Source organism: Bufo bufo, chromosome 4 (genome assembly GCF_905171765.1).
Source record: "Bufo bufo chromosome 4, aBufBuf1.1, whole genome shotgun sequence".
NCBI classification, from domain to species: domain Eukaryota; kingdom Metazoa; phylum Chordata; class Amphibia; order Anura; family Bufonidae; genus Bufo; species Bufo bufo.
In genome coordinates, this window is record NC_053392.1 from 4,045,703 (window position 1) to 4,071,724 (window position 26,022).

Consider the following 26,022-nt stretch of genomic DNA (forward strand, 5'->3'; position numbering starts at 1 on the left):
AGACGTGCTGAGGTGGTATTCCCATGTCCTCATCATCAGGAAACATAAGTGGTTGTGCGTTAGTGCATTCTATCTCTTCCACCCCTGGGAAAGGGCTAGGTGGATGCCCTTGGGAAACCCTGCCAGCAGAGTCTTCAAACAGCATAAGAGACTGCTGCATAACTTGAGGCTCAGACAGTTTCCCTGATATGCATGGGGGTGATGTGACAGACTGATGGGCTTGGTTTTCATGCGCCATCTGTGCGCTTTCTGCAGCAGCCTGGGTGGGAGATAATGTGAACATGCTGGATCCACTGTCGGCCACCCAATTGACTAATGCCTGTACCTGCTCAGGCCTTACCATCCTTAGAACGGCATTGGGCCCCACCAAATATGGCTGTAAATTCTGCTGGCTACTGGGACCTGAGGTAGTTCGTTCACTAGGACGTGTGGCTGTGGCAGAACGGCCACGTCCTCTCCCAGCACCAGAGGGTCCACTAACACCACCACGACCATGTCCGCGTCCGCGTCCCTTACTAGATGTTTTCCTCATTGTTACCGTTCACCACAATAAGAAAAATATTATTCGGGCCAATGTATTGAATTCAAATTCAGGCCTTTTTTTACAGACACCTAACACTATCTGGCTATCTATTTAGGTACCGTATTACACTAATACAGGCACACAAGTAATGACAGATTTAGCTGAATATAAATTTGAGGCCTATTATTTAGGCGCTGGGTGACAGGTATACGTTTAATCACAGAATTAGACTTGGATCTGCACAGTAGCGTGTGTGTGAAGTTCTTGAGAATAACCCTATCAGCACCTTGAATCTAATATACCCTTTTAGGGATAGATTTAAAGTAGGCCTGATACAGCAGAAACCACTAATTTAGAGAATTGCAAAATTGGGAATTGTATTTCAACCCAGAACAAAAACTGTGCTTTGACGGTCACTAAAAATAACTTGACCAGCTAAAGCAATAATGACAGATTTGGATGAATATAAATGTGAGGCCTATTTTTTAGGTGCAGGGTGACAGGTATACGTTTACACACAGAATTAGACTTGGAATTGAACAGTAGCGTGTGTGTGAAGTTATTGAGAATAACTTTGTGACAGGCTCAGCTTGACCCTGATGTAGGATATAGCCAAAAAATAACCACACTATTGATGGTTAAATGCACTTGGTGGTAGCTTGTGCTGGCGCACCACAAGACACAAAATGGCCGCCGATCAACCCAGAAAAAAGTGAATGAAAAACGCTCTGGGCAGCCTAAAAACAGTGAGCAATTGAATAGCGGCAGTTCAATGATCCACAGCTGTAGATCGATCACTGAATGAAGTCTTTTGGAGGAGTTAATCTGCCTAATCTCGCCCTAACGTCGCAGCTGCATCCTCTCCCTATGCTTGAATCAGCAGAGTGACGGGCAGCGCTACGTGACCCAAGCTTATATAGAGGCTTGGTCACATGCTGCACTGGCCAATCACAGCCATGCCAATAGTAGGCAAGGCTGTGATGGCCTCTTGGGGCAAGTAGTATGACGCTTGTTGATTGGCTGCTTTGCAGCCTTTCAAAAAGCGCCAAGAAAGCGCACGGCCACCCCAAAACTATACAGTTCGGGTTCGCTCATCCCTATTTGTTACCCATTTAAACGAGTGCCATAATACCATCAAATTTACGTTATGATGGAAATTTGAGGATTTGGGACCACACTATTCACAAAGACCACAGATCGAAATAACCTGCTGCTTCATTCCAGCCACCGCGCCCCTCACATTTTTTCTAGTATCCCTAGGAGTTCACACTGGGCAGAAGGATATCTAGTACAGATAAAAAATATGAAAAAACCTATTATTATTGATGGGTAATACATTTATACAGAGGGGTTTTAAGAAAGAAGTGACTGAAATTGAAATAGATGTTGGTAAAAAAAATAAAACAAGACAGGACATCGGACAAGTTAAAAAGAGGGATAACAAAAGAAACAATTTGTGTGTTTCCAAATATGATCGACATTCTAAACTAATAAAAAATATAATTCTGAGGTATTAAGACATGATCAAAAACATGGGGGAATGTTTGTTGATAACCCCCTTTTTGCCTCTCTGAATAACATGTTAATTAGAAGTGACATACGCCCTAAAAAAATGGAAAGACAGCGTTTCCTTGCAACTCAGAGGTGGGGGCGTTCTCCCTGCCTGAGCTGTGGGGATTGTAGTGCTATAATTAAAGGTGACACTGTACCCCACACAGGGAGACAGAATACAAATTAAGGATTTTGCAACGTGCGAGACATGTAATGTCATATACTGCTTGAAATGCCCATGTGGTAAGATATATGTTGTGTAAACATCTCGGGCTATAAGGATCAGAATCAATGAGCATAAGTCCAGCATTAGGAAGGAACTCAGAAGGAAAAGTAAGTTAGATACAGTGGAGGTGAAAAACAAGGTGAAACTACGGTTGCCCGAAATTTTTATGATCTGGCCTGTTCTGTCTTCATACATGTTCACACAATGTGCAGTCTGACATTCAGTATAAACCATTGCTGTCTTCCAAATAAGAGGACTGTTCTCTGTAGGCTAACTTGTTTATTCACAAAACAGGAGTATTGATGTGATAAAACTATAAGAATACAAGAACTTGTAGAAGTAAGGCCTCCTGCACACGACCGTTGTGTGCACCCGTGGCCGTTGTGCCGTTTTCCGTTTTTTTTTCGCGGACCCATTGACTTTCAATGGGTCCGTGGAAAAAACGGAAAATGCACCGTTTTGCAGCCGCATCCGTGATCCGTGTTTCATGGCCGTGAAAAAAAAATGACCTGTCCTATTTTTTTCACGGCCAACGGTTCACGGACCCATTCAAGTCAATAGGTCCGTGAAAGAACACGGATGCACACAAGATTGGCATCCGTGTCCGTGATCCGTGGCCGTAGGTTAGTTTTTATACAGACGGATCCGAAGATCCGTCTGCATAAAGCTTTTTCAAAGCTGAGTTTTCACTTCGTGAAAACTCAGAACCGACAGTATATTCTAACACAGAAGCGTTCCCATGGTGATGGGGACGCTTCTAGTTAGAATACACTACAAACTGTGTACAAGACTGCCCCCTGCTGCCTGGCAGCACCCGATCTCTTACAGGGGGCCGTGATCAGCACAATTAACCCCTTCAGGTGCGGCACCTGAAAGGGTTAATTGTACTATCATATCCCCCTGTAAGAGATCAGGGCTGCCAGGCAGCAGGGGGCAGACCCCCCCCCCTCCCCAGTTTGAATATCATTGATGGCCAGTGCGGCCCCCCCCCCCTCTATTGTAATTATTCGTTGGTGGCACAGTGTGCGCCCCCCCCTCCCTCCCTCTATTGTAATAATTTGTTGGTGGCACAGTGTGCGCCCCCCATCGGCCCCCCCTCCCTCTATAGCATTAACAACATTGGTGGCCAGTGTGCGGCCTCCCATCTCCCCCCCCCCCCATCATCATTGGTGGCAGCGGAGTTCCGATCGGAGTCCCAGTTTAATCGCTGGGGCTCCGAGCGGTAACCATGGCAACCAGGACGCTACTACAGTCCTGGTTGCCATGGTTACATAGCAATAGTACAATAGTAGAAGATTCATACTTACCGGCTGCTGCGATGTTCGTGTCCGGCCGGGAGCTCCACCTACTGGTAAGTGACAGGTCTGTGCGGCGCATTGCTAAATGAACTGTCACTTACCAGTAGGAGGAGCTCCCGGCCGGACACGAACATCGCAGATCCCAGGTAAGTATGAATCTTTTACTATTGTACTATTGCTAGTAACCCGCTGCCACCAATGATCGGGGGGGGGGGGGGGGAGATGGGAGGCCGCACACTGGCCACCAATGTTGTTAATGCTATAGAGGGAGGGGGGGGCCGATGGGGGGCGCACACTGTGCCACCAACGATTTATTACAATAGAGGGGGGGGGCGGGGGGGCGCCCACTGTGCCACCAACGATTTATTACAATAGAGGGAGGAAGGGGGGGGGGGCGGGGGGGCGCACACTGTGCCACCAACGATTTATTACAATAGAGGGAGGAAGGGGGGGGGGCGGGGGGGGCACACACTGTGCCACCAACGATTTATTACAATAGAGGGAGGAAGGGGGGGGCGCACACTGTGCCACCAACGAATTATTACAATAGAGGGAGGAAGGGGGGGGGGCGGGGGGGCGCACACTGTGCCACCAACGATTTATTACAATAGAGGGAGGAAGGGGGGGGGGGCGGGGGGGCGCACACTGTGCCACCAACGATTTATTACAATAGAGGGAGGAGGGGGGGGGGCGGGGGGGGGCACACACTGTGCCACCAACGATTTATTACAATAGAGGGAGGAAGGGGGGGGCGCACACTGTGCCACCAACGAATTATTACAATAGAGGGAGGAAGGGGGGGGGGGGGGCGCACACTGTGCCAACAACGATTTATTACAATAGAGGGAGGAAGGGGGGGGAGGGGCCGCACAGGCCACCAATGATATTCAAACTGGGGAGGGGGGGGTCTGCCCCCTGCTGCCTGGCAGCCCTGATCTCTTACAGGGGGATATGATAGCACAATTAACCCCTTCAGGTGCGGCACCTGAAGGGTTAATTGTGCCGATCACAGCCCCCTGTAAGAGATCGGATGCTGCTAGGCAGCAGGGGGCAGTCATGTACACAGTTTGTAGTATATTCTAACTAGAAGCGTCCCCATCACCATGGGAACGCCTCTGTGTTAGAATATACTGTCGGAAATGAGGTTTCACGATCTAACTCATATCCGACAGTATATTCTAACATAGAGGCGTTCCCATGGTGATGGGGACGCTTCAAGTTAAAATATACCATCGGATTGGAGAAAACTCCGATCCGATGGTATGGGACTCCAGACTTTACATTGAAAGTCAATGGGGACGGATCCGTTTGAAATGGCACCATATTGTGTCAACGTCAAACGGATCCGTCCCCATTGACTTGCATTGTAATTCAGGACGGATCCGTTTGGCTCCGCACGTCCAGGCGGACACCAAAACGACTTTTTTTTCATGTCCGTGGATCCTCCAAAAATCAAGGATGACCCACGGACGAAAAAACGGTCACGGATCACGGAAAAACGGGACCCGTTTTTGCGGACCGCAAAAAAATACGTTCGTGTGCAGGAGGCCTAAAAGACATAGAACAGCATGTATTATAACTTTACATTTCAGGCCATTTTTATATCCGTTATAAAACTTAACATTTAATAAAGATATACTTAAAATCTAAAATGTCTATTGCCCAAAAGACTAGCACTAATAAAATCTGTAAGTGACCATCTGAGTGTATTTTGGTCTCTTTCAGTGATTTCTTTAACAGGTGTGAGGGATCCACTGGGATATTCACTTCATATCCCTAACCCTAATAATCACTATGCTATGATTTTGTGCACTTTGTATTGCTTTGTAACAGATAGTATCAAATAGTGTCAATATTGGCTGTTATTATTGCTAGGCTGCTAATTGGGTGGCAACAATAACAGCCAATATTGACACTATTTGATACTATCTGTTGCAAAGCAATACAAAGTGCACAAAATCATAGCATAGTGATTATTAGGGTTAGGGATATGAAGTGAATATCCCAGTGGATCCCTCACACCTGTTAAAAAAAAAATCACTGAAAAAGACAAAAATACACATCTGAAACAGGAACTAGATAGCCATTGGCTTTTGGATCTATCAAATTGAATATATCCTGGGTCAAATATAGGGTTTACGTCTTGAATTGAATATAGCTTTACGGTTGTCCGGGATTGGGGACATTGGTCTAATAGTAATCTACTGACATACACATTACAAACATGCATGTACTACCTTTTGAACGTATTTCTCATGCCCTGTTTTAATCCAGTAAATTCTTGGCCGGAAGTATTTTCTTGTCTTCAGTGATGTTCCAGGTCCCTGGCAGGCGAGCAAAGCCTCATCTTCCACTGCTCAGGGAGCCCGGTGACATCACTGGCAGCCTAGGTAATTATGCAGAGAGGATGGAGGGGTGGTAACTAGGCCGGCCGACATTGCACTAAGCCCCGCCCCTTCAGTTCGGTGATATCACCGGGAATGGAGCTTTATAATGAATGGAGTCAGGAGGATGAATATGTATGAGGGGGCGGATCAATGGAGGAGTGGACGATGTGCAGGAGGCATGAATATGTATAAGGGGGTGGGTGCAGGGATGCGATGTTAGACAGTAGAAACCATGAGACCCGCAGTGCGGCAGGAAGTGATCGCACAGATAAACAGATATGTAAACAATCTGGAGCATGGCTCCTACCGTCCCCAACAGTGTAAAAGCTACCTAAAACTATCTTGGGAACATAGACTCGGCTACTAAAGGTGAGTAAGATGTTTTAAAAAAAATGAGTTTGATCCCGGACAACCCCTTTAACACTGGGCACATTTTAAAATGGCTGTGTGTACATAGGATTGCATAGCTAACAAACAGAACAACTTCCTGAGTACTGATTAGAACTAGCTGGATAGCTCTGCATAACACAATATCCCTGTAACGGATCCGCTTCCGTTAATGGACGCTTCCTAGCTTGCGCCGAGGACCACAAGCACCGCACTGGACACCACAAGCACCGCAGACTCCACAACCGCCGTAGCTTAACTGGAGCCGCGCCGTCTTCCTTTCACCCCGAATGAACCTCCAGCATTCAGGACCGTGTGGGAAAGATCTCTCCTCCAGGGAATATGCAGAGCATAGCAATCCCCAGCGTGATACAGCAATTCCCTCCAATAACGAGACGAGGCTGCGTTTTGAAGGGTTGGAAAAACATGAACTGAGCATGAACTCTTCATTGAGGGCTACCCGCCCATATTTATGCATGTCCCCACAATGCATCATGGTCTCCTCCTCTCTGCCTGGAGACACCCGAAGTGCAATTCAATTATCTCCCGGGACAAAGGGAGACCACCAATACACATGTAGGAACAATAGGAGAGGAATCCCCACCCGAATACACAAAATCCTCCCTTCTGTCTGGGATATCATTATGGATTAACATAACTATCACAGACAGTAAAAATACAGTTTTTCAACATACACTGTAACTTTAAAACCATACATTCCATCTCCATAAAAATTACATATTTAAACTCAGCTTACATCAAACATAAACACTTCCAAAAATCACACAAATCCCTCCAGCGGATCAAAAGTTTAGTGGAAGTCCTTTATGACCGACCGCAAGCACAATCTCCTGCCCAAAACAGTTCCATAGATTTGGGCTGTGCGGTCGGTCAATTCCATGCAGAAAAACGACTAAGTCCCATCTTCGAACGGGACTTAGTCTCTGGAGCTGAAAGTTCAGTATGGCGGAAGGTAAGGGTCAGCGGCGTTCGTGTATCCGCGCATCCGATTCCAGCTCCACAGAATCCCCAGCATACACCGCTGACCGCGTTCGGTCCCACCAACAGTCCAGACCTGCGGCACAGTTCTGTCACTGTTCCTGAAGGGCAACATGTCCTGGGGCCATAGTCGTAGGTCAGGAGGCTAGCCATAAGTCCTCTACAATGCCCAGTGGCAAATGGCAGTTTGTCACAATCCCTAAGACAGAGGTAGATCTCTTACCACATATGCTGGCACAAGGATGGTGGGGTTTGAAAAGGAGACTGGGCTTCTCTTTCCTAGAATGCATTACACTCCCACCTTGCACCACCCACAATACAATAATCTTTATTAACAGAAAAACAAGGTGCAATACATTTTTAAGACCTCTAGATCGTGCTATAACAAAACTAATAACTATGAAACTGAAGCAGAACGTGATCTGAAATTATTTTTCCTCTGCTGGGGCAGAACACTCCTTGTCTGGTGTCAACAGATGCCACTACTGGGTCCTTCTCTCTTAGCAACCCATATTGGTCAATGATGGGATCAAGTTTCTTCAAAGCGTTATTCTTAGAGACTGTTTGGCCTTTGCTGAGGTAGTCTATTTCCTTAGCATGACATTCACATTGTATCTTGCAAATTATTATGTTCTTGGACCTTTCCAGATTAGGAGCAGTAAAGGCATGTTTGCAGTGATGCCAACCTTTGCAGGGCTTCTTGCTCACAGGTAATGTCTGAGCTGTATGGACTACACAGGCTATAGCACAAACGAGCAACATCCAGATGGAGAACCTGTGGAAACAATGGGATTTGAGTTGGTGGTCTGAAGTCACTGTACATAGAACAGATACTTCAGGTCGGGCTTCATCGGCATCTAGGTCTACCAATTTGAACGTGTGGTATCTGATGAACGGTACAGGAATGCAGGACCCTTAAGCTATGTAGTGTCCATAAGGTGTCGTATATCTTCTATATAAAAAGAATCTTCATATAACAGAGAGGATGAAAAAAAAAAAAAAATTTATGATTCTTCAGGTAGACATAATTGCCTAAGTTTTTTTTTTTATCGAGTATCTTAATTTGTTTTGTGCAAGCAGTGAAACAAAGGGACAATTGTCTATGCAAAAATATATATGTAATTTATTATACACAATACGAACCAAGAATATAAAATCAATACAATTGCAAAGACAAACAATGAAGCTGTAAAATAATACCCAAAATATACCACAAGATGGTGATGACACAGCACTAATTTACCAGCACCCTCTAACAAGCCATCACGAAGATACCTGCTACAATCTTTACAGACACAATTCAATACAGAAAATTTTAGAGATGTTAACCCTTTGCTCTGTCACCTATGAACAATTTTTGTATATGTTAGTATGATATAACTTATAAATTCCTTAACTTGGTATGGCTATGAAATATAAAATTCCAGTCAGAGATTCTTTCTCTGATAGTAATATTGTATGTATTATTTAGTGATATGCATTTTCACTAAATCAATTATAATATTGCTGTGGCCACTTAACACTATGAATCCACACAAAATGGGGATCTTAACTATATACCAAGCGAAGTGATTTATAAATACTATACGTACAAAAATATATGTTACCAGAGTAAAGGATGAGCAGAGTTGCAGAGGATAACCAGCTCTCAGGGATTGGATTCTCTGGTAGTCAGGAACTAATCCAGGGTTTTCTTTCCTTGTAATGTAGTGGGGATCCTATGTGTTCTCTGTCTCGTGAAGTCGTCTGTTATTTTTCTTTTCTTTTTACCCTTTTCCTTTCTTTTTTGTGATCTCCTGGTACGTGGTAATTATCCCCATATCTAATGATCACACCCTTCCAGATTAGGATTTTCAATCATGTTGGTTGTGTGTGCTCATATTGTAACGATCCTATGAGATCATATTTACCCAGAATGCACTATTGTGATTGGTGTCATGATATCCATCTGTCTCCAGATGGCACTGTTGTGTAACATATTAACATTAGACTTTTCAAGAATTAACTTATACAATGTGACTTTATGTTACCCATTATATCTTTAACCTTTGCAACCTAAATCAATGAGGAGTGATACTTCTTTGACACTCTGAAGTAATCTTTCCCAGACTTAGTGGGACCATCATGATTTTCCCAGACTCTTGAATTTATGGGTTTGATAAGAAATACAATGGGCCTTACACTCGCACCATGGGTTAGTATATTCTAACTGTCCAAATGACTGATTCATTATGGTTAGAATAACAGCTTCTCTGAGTAAATTCCATTAGCAGAAAATCAACTTAAACGCTTTCTATATATCCTAATAATACATATTCTCTTAGTGAGACACACACAGCATAAAGTATATATATTTCAATACCTTATAATATTTGTGGGAGAGGCTAAAGGCAAATGACGAGGAGAAGCACCTACCCCTGCCCTAAGCTGACTGAGTTGTGCCAGGAGCCAGGAGCGAGGGTAAGCCTAGCAGTGGGCATACGCTAAAGGGAACTTGAAAATAAAATAAAGGGGGGGGGGGTGTGAACAGGAAACGCCCAGAGGAGTCGGGAACCGGCGCTTAAGAGGGGTCAGACGCCCCTCCCACAAATTTAGGCTGACATTTCAGCCTTCCAACTTGTGGGAGAGGCTAAAGGAAAATGACGAGGAGAAGCACCTACCCCTTCCCTAAGCTGGCTGAGTTGTGCCCGGAGCCAGGAGTCAGGGTAAGCCTAGCCTAGAAGCGAGGAGACCGGAGCAGTGATAAATCATTTAATTCCCTTCAGAGCATGAGATTACAAAAAGCCTGGGATATCTCGACATTTGGGTTTGGAATGTACCTCGTAAAACAAGAGGATCGCCATCGACCCATTTTTTTAATCACGTGGGCCGGGACTCCATTTTTAGAAGCTGCAGAAGCAGCCCCAATACGGAATGAGTGCCCAGTGATGGCAAGTGGGTTATACCTGAGACCTGATGCCAGTGTCCTGATATGAGATATGAACTGAATAGAGGACAGAAAACCCTCGTGGAAAGGCAACAGCAGGCCATCAGGGGGAGCGTCTTGCAGCAGTGCTAGCAATTGTTGGAGGACCTTGACCGGACACCAAACATTGGAGGTTCTAAAAAACTTGACCTCGGTGGGAGGCCCGTGCTGGCTGGTCTTGGTGGAAGGTAACCGGAGGACAAAATGGTCCTGGGTCCAGGACAATTGCTGCCTCTGCAAACCCTGATGCTTGGAGGTGGTGCTAGTGAACTCGCCTAGCCTAAGGAAACCGTAAAATCCGAGGTACATAGCTGCCTTAATGACCAAGCTGGGAGAGTGCCCAAAAGGATGACCATTCAATGCAGAAGAAAGTCTCCTAAATATCTCACCGGAGACAGGCTGTCTTCGGCCAGGAGAGGCATCCCCGCTCTTCTGGATTCCCCTAAGTGCAGCCTTGACTGCTTGTACCGAAAAAATAGAACCTCCGCCCAGACTGTGAAGCATGCAGCAGTGCTGGATTCCAGCTAAGTACAGCTTAATAGTATTATAAGACAGCCTGAGGTGGAGATGACAATGGGCGATGAACGCCAAAATGTAGGAGATTTCGTCCAAGGAACCTTGCGGGTGAGACCTGGAGAATTCCTTATGAATTTTAAGGCCGGCTTGGTAATTCCTGGCAGTGTTGGAGGAGAGGGAATGTTGTACCAGGTTCCTGGCGTATGAAAGGACGGACTCTAATCCATCACCAGGGAATTGAAGGCTGGGGGAGGGGACCCTGTGGGATCTGCTTCTGGCATCACCTGGAAAAAAAGGGGGTAATTAAAGCGGGACAGAGCATCTGCAGCTACATTCTCGACTCCTGGGATGTGACTACAGACAACATGAAAGTTATGGGAAAGGGAGAGCCAAACTAGTCTGCGGAGGAGGGACATGATCTTGAGTGATTTCACCCTGCCTTTCAAGATAATGTCGACCAAAGCTTGATTATCGGTGACAAACATCACAGGCGCATTGGCCAACTGATGTCCCCAAACTTGGGCAGCCGCCACAATAGGGTAAAGCTCTAGGAGGGAAGAGGAGCTCAGACCTTTGGGGTCCGACCAGACTTCTACGAGCCACTGACCAGCCATCCAATGCGACCCAAAAATAGCTGTGAACCTGCGGGACACAGCTGCATCAGAAAAAACGGTGGGGTATGACGGCCCCCCAAGAAGGCACAAAAAGGGAATTGCCGTTCCATGAGGATAGGAACCATGACCACATGGCTAAGTCCGCCATGGCTTGGCTGTCCAGATGGACGATGCTGTCCTGGTCAGGAGCCGAAGGCAGAAACTGGAGCAGCCTGGAGGTGAACGCCCTGCCCTGTGGCATGATCCTGGAGGCGAAATTGAATCACGCCAACAAGGATTAAAGCTCAACCCTGGAAAGGTTGCCTAGAAAAGTCATCCTATTGGCGGGACCATCCGTCTTAGCGTGGGCCACCGAGACCTGCAGGCTTGAAAAAATTTGGAGCAGGGTAGCCAGATTGCCCGACCCGCCACGCGGATCCTCGATGATCAGGAAATCATCGAGGTAGTGGATGACCGTAGGCCAACCGTCATGATGAAGGAGGATCCAATGCAAAGCCTTGGCAAATTGGTCGAACAACCATGGACTACTCTTAGAACCAAATGTGAGTCTATTCACAAAATAGTAGTGACCAGTCCACTTGAGTCCATAGTATCCCCATAAATGCGGTTGAATAGGAAGGAGCTTGAAGGTGTCTGCAATATCCGCTGTTACAAAACTGTTATTTACCCTGTTAGTCTGAATGGATGAAGCACATGGTGAGAACAATGGATGGCGGCCATTTTAACTCACAGACACTGTTCTGACTTTTCAACACGGTGCTATCTTGCCTGTAATTGGTGCACAGAGACATCATTCAGTAGTTTGAAACTACCAAACAGGGGACACATTTATTAGTGACTATTTTCTGTATAACTTGTATATTTTCGGTGTAACTTGCATAAAACTGTATCTTCCAAACTACTGAACGGATCTGGGTGAATTTCGGATATGTGGTTCACCCAGATCCCCCGGTTCCGAGGATATACTTGTTATGGGGTTATTGCATGTTTTGGGGTTCCTGTGATATGTTTTATAAAACTGTATTTCTCTGCTTGTGATAATTATATTCGCCATAGTATTCAGTAATCTTATCACAGGCAGAAAGGAGGATTTTGTGTGGGAGTGTCTGTGTTTATTGTACGGATTGATTGGTTGTATTTCAAACCCCTGTGGGCAGTACTATGTTTGTGGATTGTAAATAAAAGAGGCTGTATGCCCCAGGACAGTCAGTCAGTCCTAGCTTGACCTCCAAATCGCAGCCTCGCCTCGTTTTGTGGAGGAAAGATTATCCTAGCTGTAAAATAGCTAGTGGGATTGTTCTACATTTACAGGATCCTTCTGGATATCGAGACGAAGCGGCTCCTCTCTCTCTCCCTAAACAGAGATCCAGACTATCCAAGCGGTCCAGCTTCCAGCTAGCCTGGGAGTAACCGTAACATCTGCCTTCGCCAACCAGGAACCCCTGCCGGAGATCACAATGGACTTAATCGCCTCATCAATAGAGGAATATTGCATCGAGAATTCCTCTGATGGGATGAGTGAATTGAGGCTGGGTGCGGCAGAAGCATGAAGAGCGGACAGATCATAAATTCAATTTTTTTTTATTGGATGATTTTTTAGATACCAGGCCGATAGGGTTAATACGCCAGGAATAAAAAGGAATAACTTCAAGCGGGCCAATAAGGAGACCCTTATTAACCTCTGACTGGAGCAACTCGTCAACTGCCGCCGGGTCCCCAGAAGCAGACCGCAAGTTACCACCCTCCCAAGACATCTGAGGGAGGGCAATAAGGCCCGTGTGGAAGCCTTCCGCAAAACCAGACAACAGGAACCCTCTGTCATGATGATCCCGCAGAAGGACACCTAGCAGATCAAGATTAATGTCGGCTAGTCAGGACTGCTTGGCAGACCTCTTGGGACGGGCGGAACGAGGGTGAGCCCTGAAGCACAATGAGCAGATGTGAAGAGCCCTGCAGCCATTGAAGACGCAACCGCTCACATTAAAGTTATTATAGACCTTGCTTCTACCCAGGTACACTATGGGGCGACCAAGCTTGTCAATCCCGGGGGCGCCCAGTTGGGAATCCGAGGGGCCGGGCAGGGACCTATCCTGAATGGGGTTGACAGAGTTAGGACACCAGTCTGAGGAGTAAAATATGGACTGGCACACTGTACATGAAGGAGCCCTAAGACCCGCAAAGTGGCGGCAGAAAAGCTCCATGTCGATGTTGGCCCAGTTAGTGACAAACTGGAACTGAACCAGGGCAGCCGCAGCCGAGAAGGAGCGGTGGTAGTCGGAAAACGATGAGCCACCATACTTGTGACCCAGATCAGTGACAAGGTAGAGATAAGAGTCTAACTCCTCTCTCCTTTCAGGCTGAGCTGAACAAATGATGTCCCTAAAAAGACTGAATGCCAGCACGAATTCAGGGATGGAGAGCTTCCTATTAAGCCTCACGTCCTTGGCCTTCAGCACGAGAGAGACATCACCACAGTTAATGACCCTGTTTTCAGGAATGTCTTGTGAGGCGATGAGGATTGATGCCAAGTTCACATCCTTCCCAGCCAAAATATCTTTTTTGATGCCAACCGGAATGAAATGGGAAGGAGCCACCTGGGGGGTGAGACTGATAATACCTCGCGAAGACACCTGAGAAGCAATGGGCACTGCCGGAGGGTATGACGCTTGGGGGGGCGCGGGGGCCCAAGACTCCAGCACCGTCACCGTGGACTGAACGTCCGCAACCGAGCTGACAAGGGAGTCAATAGTGGATTGTAACTGGGACAGCAACTGCTGAATGGACGTAATCCCCGACTGGACACCAGAAGGGCTCGGGCTGGTCATCAGCAGCTTATACAATTCTGCCTTACGAGCAGAAGCTGGGTAAGGAATCCTCCTTCTGTTAAGTTCTGCAATCAGCTTGGGAATCGTCCAACTTCTCAGGGACATGGTGCCGGACTGTCTTGAAACAGAAGTTTCTGGGACTGACATGGTGTCATCCACGTCCGAGGCTCACGACATGCTCAACCTACAGAGAAAGAGACACTTCTGGATGACTATGCATGACCGGAAGGTAGAACGACCAGCGCCAGGAGGAGAGAGGCTTGTGTAAAGGCTGAGTAACGTACCTGAAATTGCTGGAGAAGATCCGTGAAGATGTTTTTATTTAACCCGACCTAAGCAAAGTGTCGGATGAATGGAACCGGATAGAAACTGGAAGAAAAAAGTAGGACATGCAGACTAACCAGACCCCTAACCAATACCCGGCCGGTAGGAAGAAAACGGAGCGAAGCCCGAGCCTGCCGGGAAATGAGAGAGAGAGCACGAACGAGGAAGAGGAAACCGGCCCCGAGATGGACAAAACCTTGAAAACAGGCGACAGGAGTGACCGGACCTGAACAGAACCACCGGAGGTTGTGACGCGAATAGATCGATGACCAATGACCCGTGGAGCAAAGGTGACCCAAGGTGGAGACCTTAAGGTGAACCGTACGAGAGTGACAAGTGAACGCGGCCTGTAAAAAAGCAACCTGAGCGTGCCTAGCCCAGGGGGCATATGCGAACCCTACGGAATCCGAGAGGGCATAGTGTGGAAAGCGAGAACCGAGCAGCAGGAGTGAAGACGGACGGAGCCTGATAAATCAGGAGAGGAGACACAAGGAGGAACCCAGAAATACCACACCATGTAGCCCAGCGATGGACAGACCTGTAAAATTAAAAGCACACATGCCCGATAGTGATCCTCAACATGCGTTCCACACTGAAACTCACGCCGACCCCGCGAACGGAAGTAGCGCTAAAACAATGGGGAAAACGTGGGGGCCGATCAGAGGTGCCCTGTGGTGGGGACGGGAACGAGGGAAGAGATATCACCCGTCCTGGAAACGCATGCAGGCGGTGTACAGGCGGCGTGCGAGCCCTTAGGCTACTTTCACACTACCGTTCAGAGCGGATCCGTCTGGGGTCTGCCCAGACGGATCCGCTCATATAATGCAGACTTGGGATCCGTTCAGACTTTACATTGAAAGTCAATGGGGGACGGATCCGTTTGAAAATTGAGTCATATTGTGTCAAATTCAAACGGATCCGCCCCCATTGACTTCCATTGTAAGTCTGGACGGATCCGTTTGCCTCCGCACGGCCAGGCGGACACCCGAACGCTGCAAGCAGCCTGCTGAGCGGAGCAGAGCCCAAACGCTGCCAGACTAATGCATTCTGAGCGGATCCGCATCCACTGAGAATGCATTAGGGCAGGACGGATGCGTTCGGGGCCGCTTGTGAGCCCCTTCAAACGGAGCTCACAAGCGGAGCCCCGAACGCTAGTGTGAAAGTAGCCTTAGACGATTCAGACTGCAGGAGAGATAGCGAGGCGGCTTATCCAGTGGGTGTGAACAGGAAGCGCCCAGAGGAGTCGGGAATCGGCGCTTAAGAGGGGTCAGACGCCCCTCCCACAAATTCAGGCTGACATTTTAACCTTCCAACGTGTCAATATAGAATATTATATATATATATATATATATGAATTATCAATTGGTTCATGCTAGGACTAAATAAATCCACTATATGCAATACAGGTATAATGCGACGCACTGGGTCACCCAAGATCAAGTGAGGTGCTCTCAGTGAAATAGATTCACCCAATCTATTCAGCGAGATACAATATAAAAAACTAAAGTACTGGGCACTCTCGGATTTTGCGACCAATATAGAATTTATTAATTAAAACTATGTGCTAGGTAAATGATAAATACTAATACACACTAAAACCAAAACAATTCAATCAATAAAATCTATTGTATAACACTCATAGTAAAATCATGCCAATAAAATCGCATCAATAAAATCGATAAATATAGCTAGTTGGATTGTTTGTATAATTATTCCCATTCACTAGCAGCATTCAAGGGTGTGAGTCCATTATTTCGAATCTCCGATCCGAATTGATATAGGAAGACAATGCTTTCGAATGAAAAAATATTTGAATAAACAGAAATGTCTCTTCAACTTAATTTTGACTTGTGTTAAGGTACTTGCCCAAAGTTCGTTCAAGCGGCGTCCCGCTACATTAAATTCTCAGTGGCGTCCCACTGAAATGACTTAATGTGTATTGCCAACACAAAATCGGTAATAAATTCGAACAGTCTTACCATTCGATGTAGCAGGTGCCTGTATAATGCTCTAGACGTTGGTCTTTAGATGTATTCGACCGTAGTCCTACGAGTTGTATCGATCGTTTCAGTCTGACTTTCCCACACCGGCCGCTTGTTTGCACATAAGTTTCAATAGTTGTGCACGATCTTTATCAAGCTTCCGGTCGCCTTTTGCGCAGCAGACAAAATATTTACCAGGCACTTTTCCTGCATCAGTAGTCCATACGTAATAGTAAGATCCTTTAGGGGGTTGGAACCAAGTTGGGCAAGTACCTTAACACAAGTCAAAATTAAGTTGAAGAGACATTTCTGTTTATTCAAATATTTTTTCATTCGAAAGCATTGTCTTCCTATATCAATTCGGATCGGAGATTCGAAATAATGGACTCACACCCTTGAATGCTGCTAGTGAATGGGAATAATTATATAAACAATCCAACTAGCTATATTTATCGATTTTATTTATACGATTTTATTGGCATGATTTTACTATGAGTGTTATACAATAGATTTTATTGATTGAATTGTTTTGGTTTTAGTGTGTATTAGTATTTATCATTTACCTAGCACATAGTTTTAATTAATAAATTCAATATTGGTCGCAAAATCCGAGATTGCCCAGTACTTTTGTTCTTTATATTAAATCCACTATATGTATAAATACGTTATACATTCGATTATATGAATAAACACACACATCAGATGTTTCTCATGAAACGGCGTTACCTCCTTCATATCCTTGCAATGAGGTAAAATGACTCCCTTTATAGATAAACCTACATCTGTGGCAATAACTTTTAACGAACAATGCTCTCCGTACATAGTCTGAACCTTATACAGAGTACACTTTCTGTGACCTTTCCTACTCTAGACACATAGTAAAATTGTAACTATGGTTCAGGACGAACTTATTCTTAAAGGCAATGAACGTCCATCTTGACTAGAATAAGCAGACATCACTGTATTCTTATGAAAAGACATAACAAATCCCCCTTCATTGCAATATAATCCATTGCTATAACTTGGATTGTGCTGGAATGTCCAAAAAGACTTTTCATACGTCTTCTTCAATGCGTAGACTTGGTTCATAGTGTTCCAACCAGAGCTTGGCTAAAGTCTTTTTGAAGAACCTTATCCATCGCATGACTTGGATGGTCAAGATACTCAACCATCCCAGGATGACGACAATCAGAACACTGCATATATAATCTGCCCCCCATGCCCAAGCGGAGGGATATAATATATCATTGTCCGATGAAAAATACTGTAGGGTGTCCATGGTGAGGTTATCTTTCCTTTTATTACCATGCGGACCTTATGGCTAGGCTTGTTATCTAGCAAAAAAATTTCATCTGGATTTATGGCAATTTCTTGATTTTGGAAGGCATCAATACTCTCCACTTCCCCCTCAATGTCCTCTATTTCAACAGTATATATAGTACGATTTCCAATCATAATCATGGAATTACGGGGCACTTTTATAATAGAGGCACAAAAAGGCAGGGTGATGACTTTCACCATCATGTGGTCATTTGAAAAGACAGTCATGTCTGGTAAGCGGGTGCTAACAAGCCATTTGTCTTGTATCAAAACTGCGTTCACCACGTTGCCCTTCTCGGTCTTAGACGGGGTCACCTTGCACTTTTCCGATCCATGTTTCTTGTATTCGAGACCACACAACGCGTTGGTCGCGTCATAGTTGAAGGGATTGCCTTCGCATTGGAAACTGTTATCCCGGAATGTCACACAATTATCCAGAATTAGGACAAATAACCAATCCGGCTTCCAGAGTTGGTAGGCCACAATGTCAGGAGTTTGAATCCTAACGTGAATATTGTCTTTCCAGGTGCCTATGTTATGAATTTTTTTCATCTGGAATACGTTATTTGTAGTAACAACGGGAATCGAGAGCAGAAAACTGATTTCCATCTTTATGGGATCAGTATACAGTGGTATGGCAATCCCCATGTTGAATGTTAAGTTCAGTTGGATATCCTCTACTTTCTCTTTGCTGACATTTTGCAGAATTTTGTGGATGATATCATATGAAACAAAATATAGGTGAATGTGTCCTTCCCTCAGATCCTGCATCCCACTTTGTACTTCGTCGTGGTATACCTGAGTATGGAAATCGATACGTTCTTTTAAAGATATAAGTTCTTGTTTGAACCGTTTATTACTTTTATGAAGATTTATCGAATGAGATAATAATTCTGAATGTAAGTTCGTCGTAACGACAGTATCCTGTGCAAGTCCGATAAATGTTTCTTTTGATTCTCCATCTCTGCATAAATACTTACTAGGCTCCTTTTCAGTGAACCGATCTCAAGTTCCAATCTTTTTATAGAGATGGAATTGGCAACTGATACACCGGTGGTAATGACAGCGCCCACTACGCCAAAGATTATGGCGGCTACAATTGCAGAAATTAATCGCTTCGGTCTTTGACCTGTAGAAAATTGTTCCCTGGTCAGGGTCTTCCTCGCCTGTTCCAGGATCTGCATAATCCGTTCTTGGGAATATCCGATATGCGTCTGATACCACGATTGGATCTCCGGCGACAGGATTTCATACACGTTAAACTGTTTCTCAACGAAGATGCGTGGATCCAGACTGACGTAGATCTTCTGGGACAGAATCCTCTTGTTCGTCAAGAAGAATCCCGCGGTAGCCTGCAGCATAATCCCGGATGAAGAGCCTGACACAGCAATCGGCTCGGCGTGGAACTCTTTCTCCAAGATCAGGACGACGTAGACAACGGCAATAAGTCTCAATGTCATCTTGTGCCTATAAAATATTGTATGACACATATGAGTACATACATCTTTTACTTTTTATCAATCATGCAAGAAATTGGCATAGGTTCTTTTCTTAAACAGAGCAGGTTCTTAGTTTCGAGGTGAGTCAAGAGATAATTAGTTTCAGAGGAAACATAAATGGGGATAAGTTAATACATGTTTGTTTATACAATACCGATCCCGGGTTTCCGTCTTTAGCTGGAACCTTGATATCTCCTCACCTCTCATCATCCGACTCCTAAGTTAGTCGAGTCACTCACCCACAGTAAATTACAATCAACAAGGCAGCCCCCCCACAATAATATACAATCCGCAGTGCAGTCCCCCCCCCCCCCCCCCCCAACACTTGGTTACTGCACCCGGGCAATTTTGTAGCTTGTTTCGGTCCCATGGCTTCACCATGGCTGTGTTGGGCACTGGTCTCTTGGCTTTGTGGGTCGCTGAGTGAGCAGGGACCGACGGTACTCTGCCCTGGTGCCAGCGCTTCAGCTGGGGGGACCTGCAGATAGACAAGCCTGGGACAAGGGGACAAAGGAGGGCAGAGGCCAACTGTGCTCTGCCCAGTTGCCAGCTTTTCCGCTGGAGCAACCGGGGTATAGTCCTGCCCGGTGACAAAGGGAAAGTTAGGGCAGAGGCCAGCGGCGCTCTGCCCAGATGCCAGCTCTTCTGCTGGGAGGGGGTCAGAGGAAGCTAACGGCTCCTCTACTGACCTCAGTACCTCGGTAGGGGTTAGCTGTGGAGGGTAGGGATCGCTTACCTCCTCCTCCTGATACTCACACTGCCGCTGGAGATCTGGGCCGACTGCCCAGCATCCCTGTAGGGCTGGTAGAGAGACTTCGGTCCCATCTCCCCCTGCCTGCTGGGAGTCCTCCCAGGACCAGTCTATGAGGTCCGTGACCTCCAATACTTCTGGTTCCTGTTGGGGGGAGGACTGACTGTCTCTTCTCCCATGAATACACACTGGCGCTGGGGAAAAAGGACGGCACCTTCCGCTCCCTGTAACTCCCACTGCCGCTGGGGAGCAAGGACGGTACCTTCAGCTCCCTGGAACTCACTTGGGTGCTGGGGAGAGAGACCAACTATCTCTGCTCCCTCTAGGATACACTGCCGCTGGGGAGGAAGGACAGAACCTTCAGCTCCCTGTGGCTCACTGTCACGGATGGTGTACAGGAAACAAGATAATACAATACAAACAATGACTCACTGGACCCACAACTAAGGAACAAAAGGGAGACCCCTGCAATCGACCTGCCGCTCTCCCTTATTGCTCAGCCTATGCGACCACCCCAAAGGTGGATGGGCGCATATCCACGTACCTCGGCTATCTTAGACCTGAAGGCCCTACAATAGTGAGGGGACACGACCACCGGCTCCCTACACAGACACGGAGGGAGTCAGGGTCACCTGGATCCAGAAAACAGAAAATCATAAATACATAAACAGAACTTATCTTGCAGACGACTGTGGACAGGGAACTGGGAACTGGGACAGCATGCACACACACTCCAGGAAGTTGTATCAGCCGCACACTACTGCCTTATGGGTAGGCATTTAAAGGGAAGTAATCAGTCCGACTGCATGACAGCTGAGATAGACTAACGAGGTGAGGAACAGAAACCAAAACAAAGAAACTCAAGGAGGAGGATCTGGACGGCTCCTGTCAGAGCTTCTAAGCTGTCTGGTTGTGACAGTACCCCTCCCTCTAGGAGTGGACTCCGGACACTCAGGGCCCACCTTCTCAGGATGGGACCTATGGAAAGCCCTGATGAGACGAGAGGCCTTAATGTCCGTCACTGGGACCCACATCCTCTCCTCAGGACCATAACCCTCCCAATGAACGAGGTACTGGAGGGAACCGCGGACAAGACGAGAATCCACAATCCTAGAGACCTGAAATTCAAGATTTCCATCAACAATAATCGGAGGAGGAGGCAAAGGCGAGGGTACAATAGGTTGAACATAAGGTTTTAATAAGGACTTATGGAAAACATTATGGATCTTCCAAGTCTGAGGAAGATCAAGACGGTAGGCAACAGGATTGATGACAGACAGGATCTTGTAAGGCCCAATAAACCTAGGACCCAACTTCCAGGAGGGAACCTTCAATTTGATATTCTTGGTAGACAGCCACACCAAATCACCAACATTCAGGTCCGGACCAGGCACACGTCTCCTATCCGCCACACGCTTATATCTCTCACTCATGCTCTTTAGATTATCCTGAATCTTTTGCCAAATAGATGACAAAGACGAGGAGAATCTGTCCTCATCAGGCAAACCAGAAGAGCCCTCTCCAGAGAAAGTCCCAAACTGCGGATGAAACCCATATGCACCAAAAAATAGTGACTTATCAGAGGACTCCTGACGACGGTTATTTAAAGCAAACTCAGCAAGGGACAAAAAAGAACACCAATCCTCCTGATTCTCCGCCACAAAACAGCGCAGATATGTCTCCAGATTCTGATTGACACGCTCTGTCTGGCCATTCGACTGCGGATGGAAAGCAGAAGAGAATGACAAGCGAACCCCCAAGCGAGAACAGAAGGCCTTCCAGAATCTGGAAGCAAACTGCGTGCCCCTATCAGAGACTATGTCTGAAGGAATCCCATGCAATTTGACAATGTGGTCAACAAATGCCTGCGCCAGCGTCTTAGCATTGGGCAAACCAGGAAAAGGGATAAAATGCACCATTTTGCTAAAACGGTCCACCACCACCAGAATCACAGACTTCCCCGAGGAACGAGGCAAGTCCGTTATGAAGTCCACGGACAGATGTGTCCAAGGACGGGAAGGAATGGGCAAAGGAAGGAGAGGACCTGATGGCCGTGAATGAGGGACCTTGGCACGAGCGCAAGTCTCGCAAGCTGCCACAAAACACTCAACCGACTTACGAAGCGCAGGCCACCAGAATCTCCGGGCAATGAGATCCAGTGTGGCTCTTGTCCCCGGGTGCCCAGCAAGGACCGTATCGTGGTGTACTTTAAAAATATTGTGTCTCAAAGCGAGAGGCACAAACAACCTCCCAGGAGGACAAAGATCAGGAGCTTCTGACTGAGCTGCCTGCACCTCTGCCTCCAATTCAGGAAAAAGAGCAGAGACCACCACACCTTCAGCCAAAATGGGACCCGGGTCTTCAAAATTCCCACCTCCCGGGAAACAACGTGATAGGGCATCTGCCTTCACATTCTTAACCCCAGGGCGGAACGTAACAACAAAATTAAACCTTGAAAAGAACAAAGACCATCTGGCCTGTCTCGGGTTCAGACGCTTGGCTGACTCCAAGTAGGCCAGATTTTTATGGTCAGTAAACACGGTAATAGGGTGTCTGGCTCCCTCTAGCCAATGGCGCCATTCCTCAAAAGCCAACTTGATGGCCAACAATTCCCTATCTCCCACATCATAATTTCTCTCTGCGGAGGAGAGCTTCTTTGAGAAAAAGGCACACGGTTGCCATTTGGCAGGAGAGGAACCCTGAGACAAGACCGCACCCACCCCTACCTCAGAAGCATCAACCTCAACTATGAAGGGTAACGAAACATCAGGTTGTACTAGGATGGGAGCGGAAGCAAAACTCTCCTTGATATTAGAAAAGGCCTTACGCGCCTCTACCGACCAGGAAGAAAAATCTACCCCCTTTCTAGTCATATCAGTGAGTGGTTTAACAACAGAGGAATAATTCAAAATAAATTTCCTGTAATAATTAGCAAAGCCCAAAAAACGCATCAGCGCCTTCTGATTCTCAGGAAGCTCCCACTCAAGCACAGCGCGAACCTTCTCGGGGTCCATGCGAAAACCAGAAGCGGAGACAAGAAACCCCAGAAATTGGATCTCTGGAACCGCAAACACACATTTTTCCAGTTTTGCGTATAATTTATTCTCCCGCAGGATGAGTAAGACCTGACATAAGTGTTCCTTATGAGTCTTGAAATCAGGAGAAAAAAATCTAAATGTCATCCAAATACACTAATACAAATTTTCCCATTAAATGATAAAAAATGCTGTTGACGAAATGCTGAAAAACGGCTGGGGCATTCATCAAACCAAAAGGCATAACTAAATTCTCAAAATGGCCCTCAGGGGTATTGAAAGCCGTCTTCCATTCGTCTCCTTCTCTGACCCTAACCAGGTTGTATGCCCCTCTTAGGTCTAATTTGGAAAAGACTTTCGCCCCAACAACCTGGTTAAACAAGTCCGGGATCAGAGGAAGCGGATAAGGATCACGAATAGTGATACTGTTCAGCTCCCTGAAATCCAGACAAGGTCTTAAAGAACCATCTTTTTTCTTAACAAAGAAAAAACCAGCGGCAACAGGTGACTTCGAGGGTCGTATGTGTCCTTTTCTCAGACTCTCAGAGATATAAGCACGCATAGCGACCCTCTCAGGTTGGGAAAGATTGTATAAACGAGATTTAGGCAGCTTGGCGCCTGGGATGAGATCAATAGGGAAATCATACTCCCTGTGTGGAGGTAAACCCTGAACTCCACTCTCAGAGAAGACATCCAAAAATTCAGAGAGGAAAGGTGGTACAGTTTTAGTAGAAACCTCAGAAATAGATGTTATGAGGCAATTCTCTCTGCAAAAGTTACTCCAACCATTTATTTGCCTCGCTTGCCAATCAATGGTGGGGTTATGTTTAGTGAGCCAGGGTAGCCCCAACACTAGAGGAGTAGGCAAACCGCTAAGGACGAAACATGACACATCCTCAACATGAGCATCATTCACAATTAAACGGATATTGTGAACTATGCCCTTTAATGATTTCTGAGAAAGTGGAGCTGAATCAATAGCAAAAACAGGAATATCTCTTCCCAAAGTGCATACCTGGAAACCATGAGTTATTGCAAATTGATTATCAATGAGGTTGACAGCTGCTCCACTATCCACAAAAATCTCACAAAAAATGCTCTTGCTCTCTAGCGCCACCCTAGCAGGCAGGACAAAACGGGAACTACAAGCAAACGGAAAACCTTCAATTTCCGCCTCAACCCTGCCAATAGTAACAGACGGAACATTCTTAAAAGATTTCTTCCTTTTTTTCTCTTTATTACTCCCAGAAAACTGCCTGAATCTCCTAGAGGGACAAACATTTGCCAGATGATTTATACCTCCACAACAAAAGCAAACCCTCCCCTGCGGGCTGAATCTTCTATTGTCAGAGGCAATCAACCCCAGCTGCATGGGCTCCTGCTCAGAAGGGGCTGACAGCGACTAAGACCCCTGTGCACAGAATGAGACCGCTGCACTGTTCCGGGACTGAGTATGACAGGAAGGAGAGATCTCTCCTCTCTCTCTAAGACGCCTGTCAATACGAACAGCCTGAGACATAGCAGAATTCAAGGAGGTAGGTCTTTCATGAAAGGCAAATGCATCTCTCAATCCCTCTGAAAGACCATAGCAAAATTGACTTCGGAGTGCAGCATCATTCCAACCCGTATCTGCTGCCCATCTCCGAAATTCTGAGCAGTAAATCTCTGCGGATTGTTTACCCTGGCATAACAGACGTAGTTTAGACTCAGCCAGAGCAATACGATCCGGATCATCATATATCTGACCCAGGGCTAAAAAGAATTCATCCACTGAACGGAGGGGCAGTGCCCCCTCCGGCAGCGAAAAGGCCCAGGACTGAGCGTTACCCCTGAGCAGCGATATAATGATACCCACTCTTCGTTCTTCATCACCAGAAGAATGGGGAAGAAGGCGAAAATGGAGTTTGCAAGCCTCTCTAAAACGTACAAAATTCTCACTACCCCCGGAAAACGTATCCGGGAGCGAAATCTTAGGCTCAGCACAAACTCCATGAACGCAAGCTGAACCGGTCACTTGAAACTGAGAAAAAGTCTTACGGAGATCAGCTACCTCCAAAGCAAGACCCTGAAAGCGTTCAGCCAAAAGTGTAACCGGATCCATGCTTGAGACGGTTTTGGCGGCTGATAATGTCACGGATGGTGTACAGGAAACAAGATAATACAATACAAACAATGACTCACTGGACCCACAACTAAGGAACAAAAGGGAGACCCCTGCAATCGACTTGCCGCTCTCCCTTATTGCTCAGCCTATGCGACCACCCCAAAGGTGGATGGGCGCATATCCACGTACCTCGGCTATCTTAGACCTGAAGGCCCTACAATAGTGAGGGGACACGACCACCGGCTCCCTACACAGACACGGAGGGAGTCAGGGTCACCTGGATCCAGAAAACAGAAAATCATAAATACATAAACAGAACTTATCTTGCAGACGACTGTGGACAGGGAACTGGGAACTGGGACAGCATGCACACACACTCCAGGAAGTTGTATCAGCCGCACACTACTGCCTTATGGGTAGGAATTTAAAGGGAAGTAATCAGTCCGACTGCATGACAGCTGAGATAGACTAACGAGGTGAGGAACAGAAACCAAAACAAAGAAACTCAAGGAGGAGGATCTGGACGGCTCCTGTCAGAGCTTCTCAGCTGTCTGGTTGTGACACTCACTTGGCTGCTGTGGAGAGGGACCAACTGTCTCCTCTCCTAAGGGTACACACTGCCGCTGGAGAGAGAGACCGGTTGTCTCTGCTCCCAATACAATACTCGGCTGTTGGGGAGGGAGGACGGCACCTTCATCTCCCTGTAACTCACACTG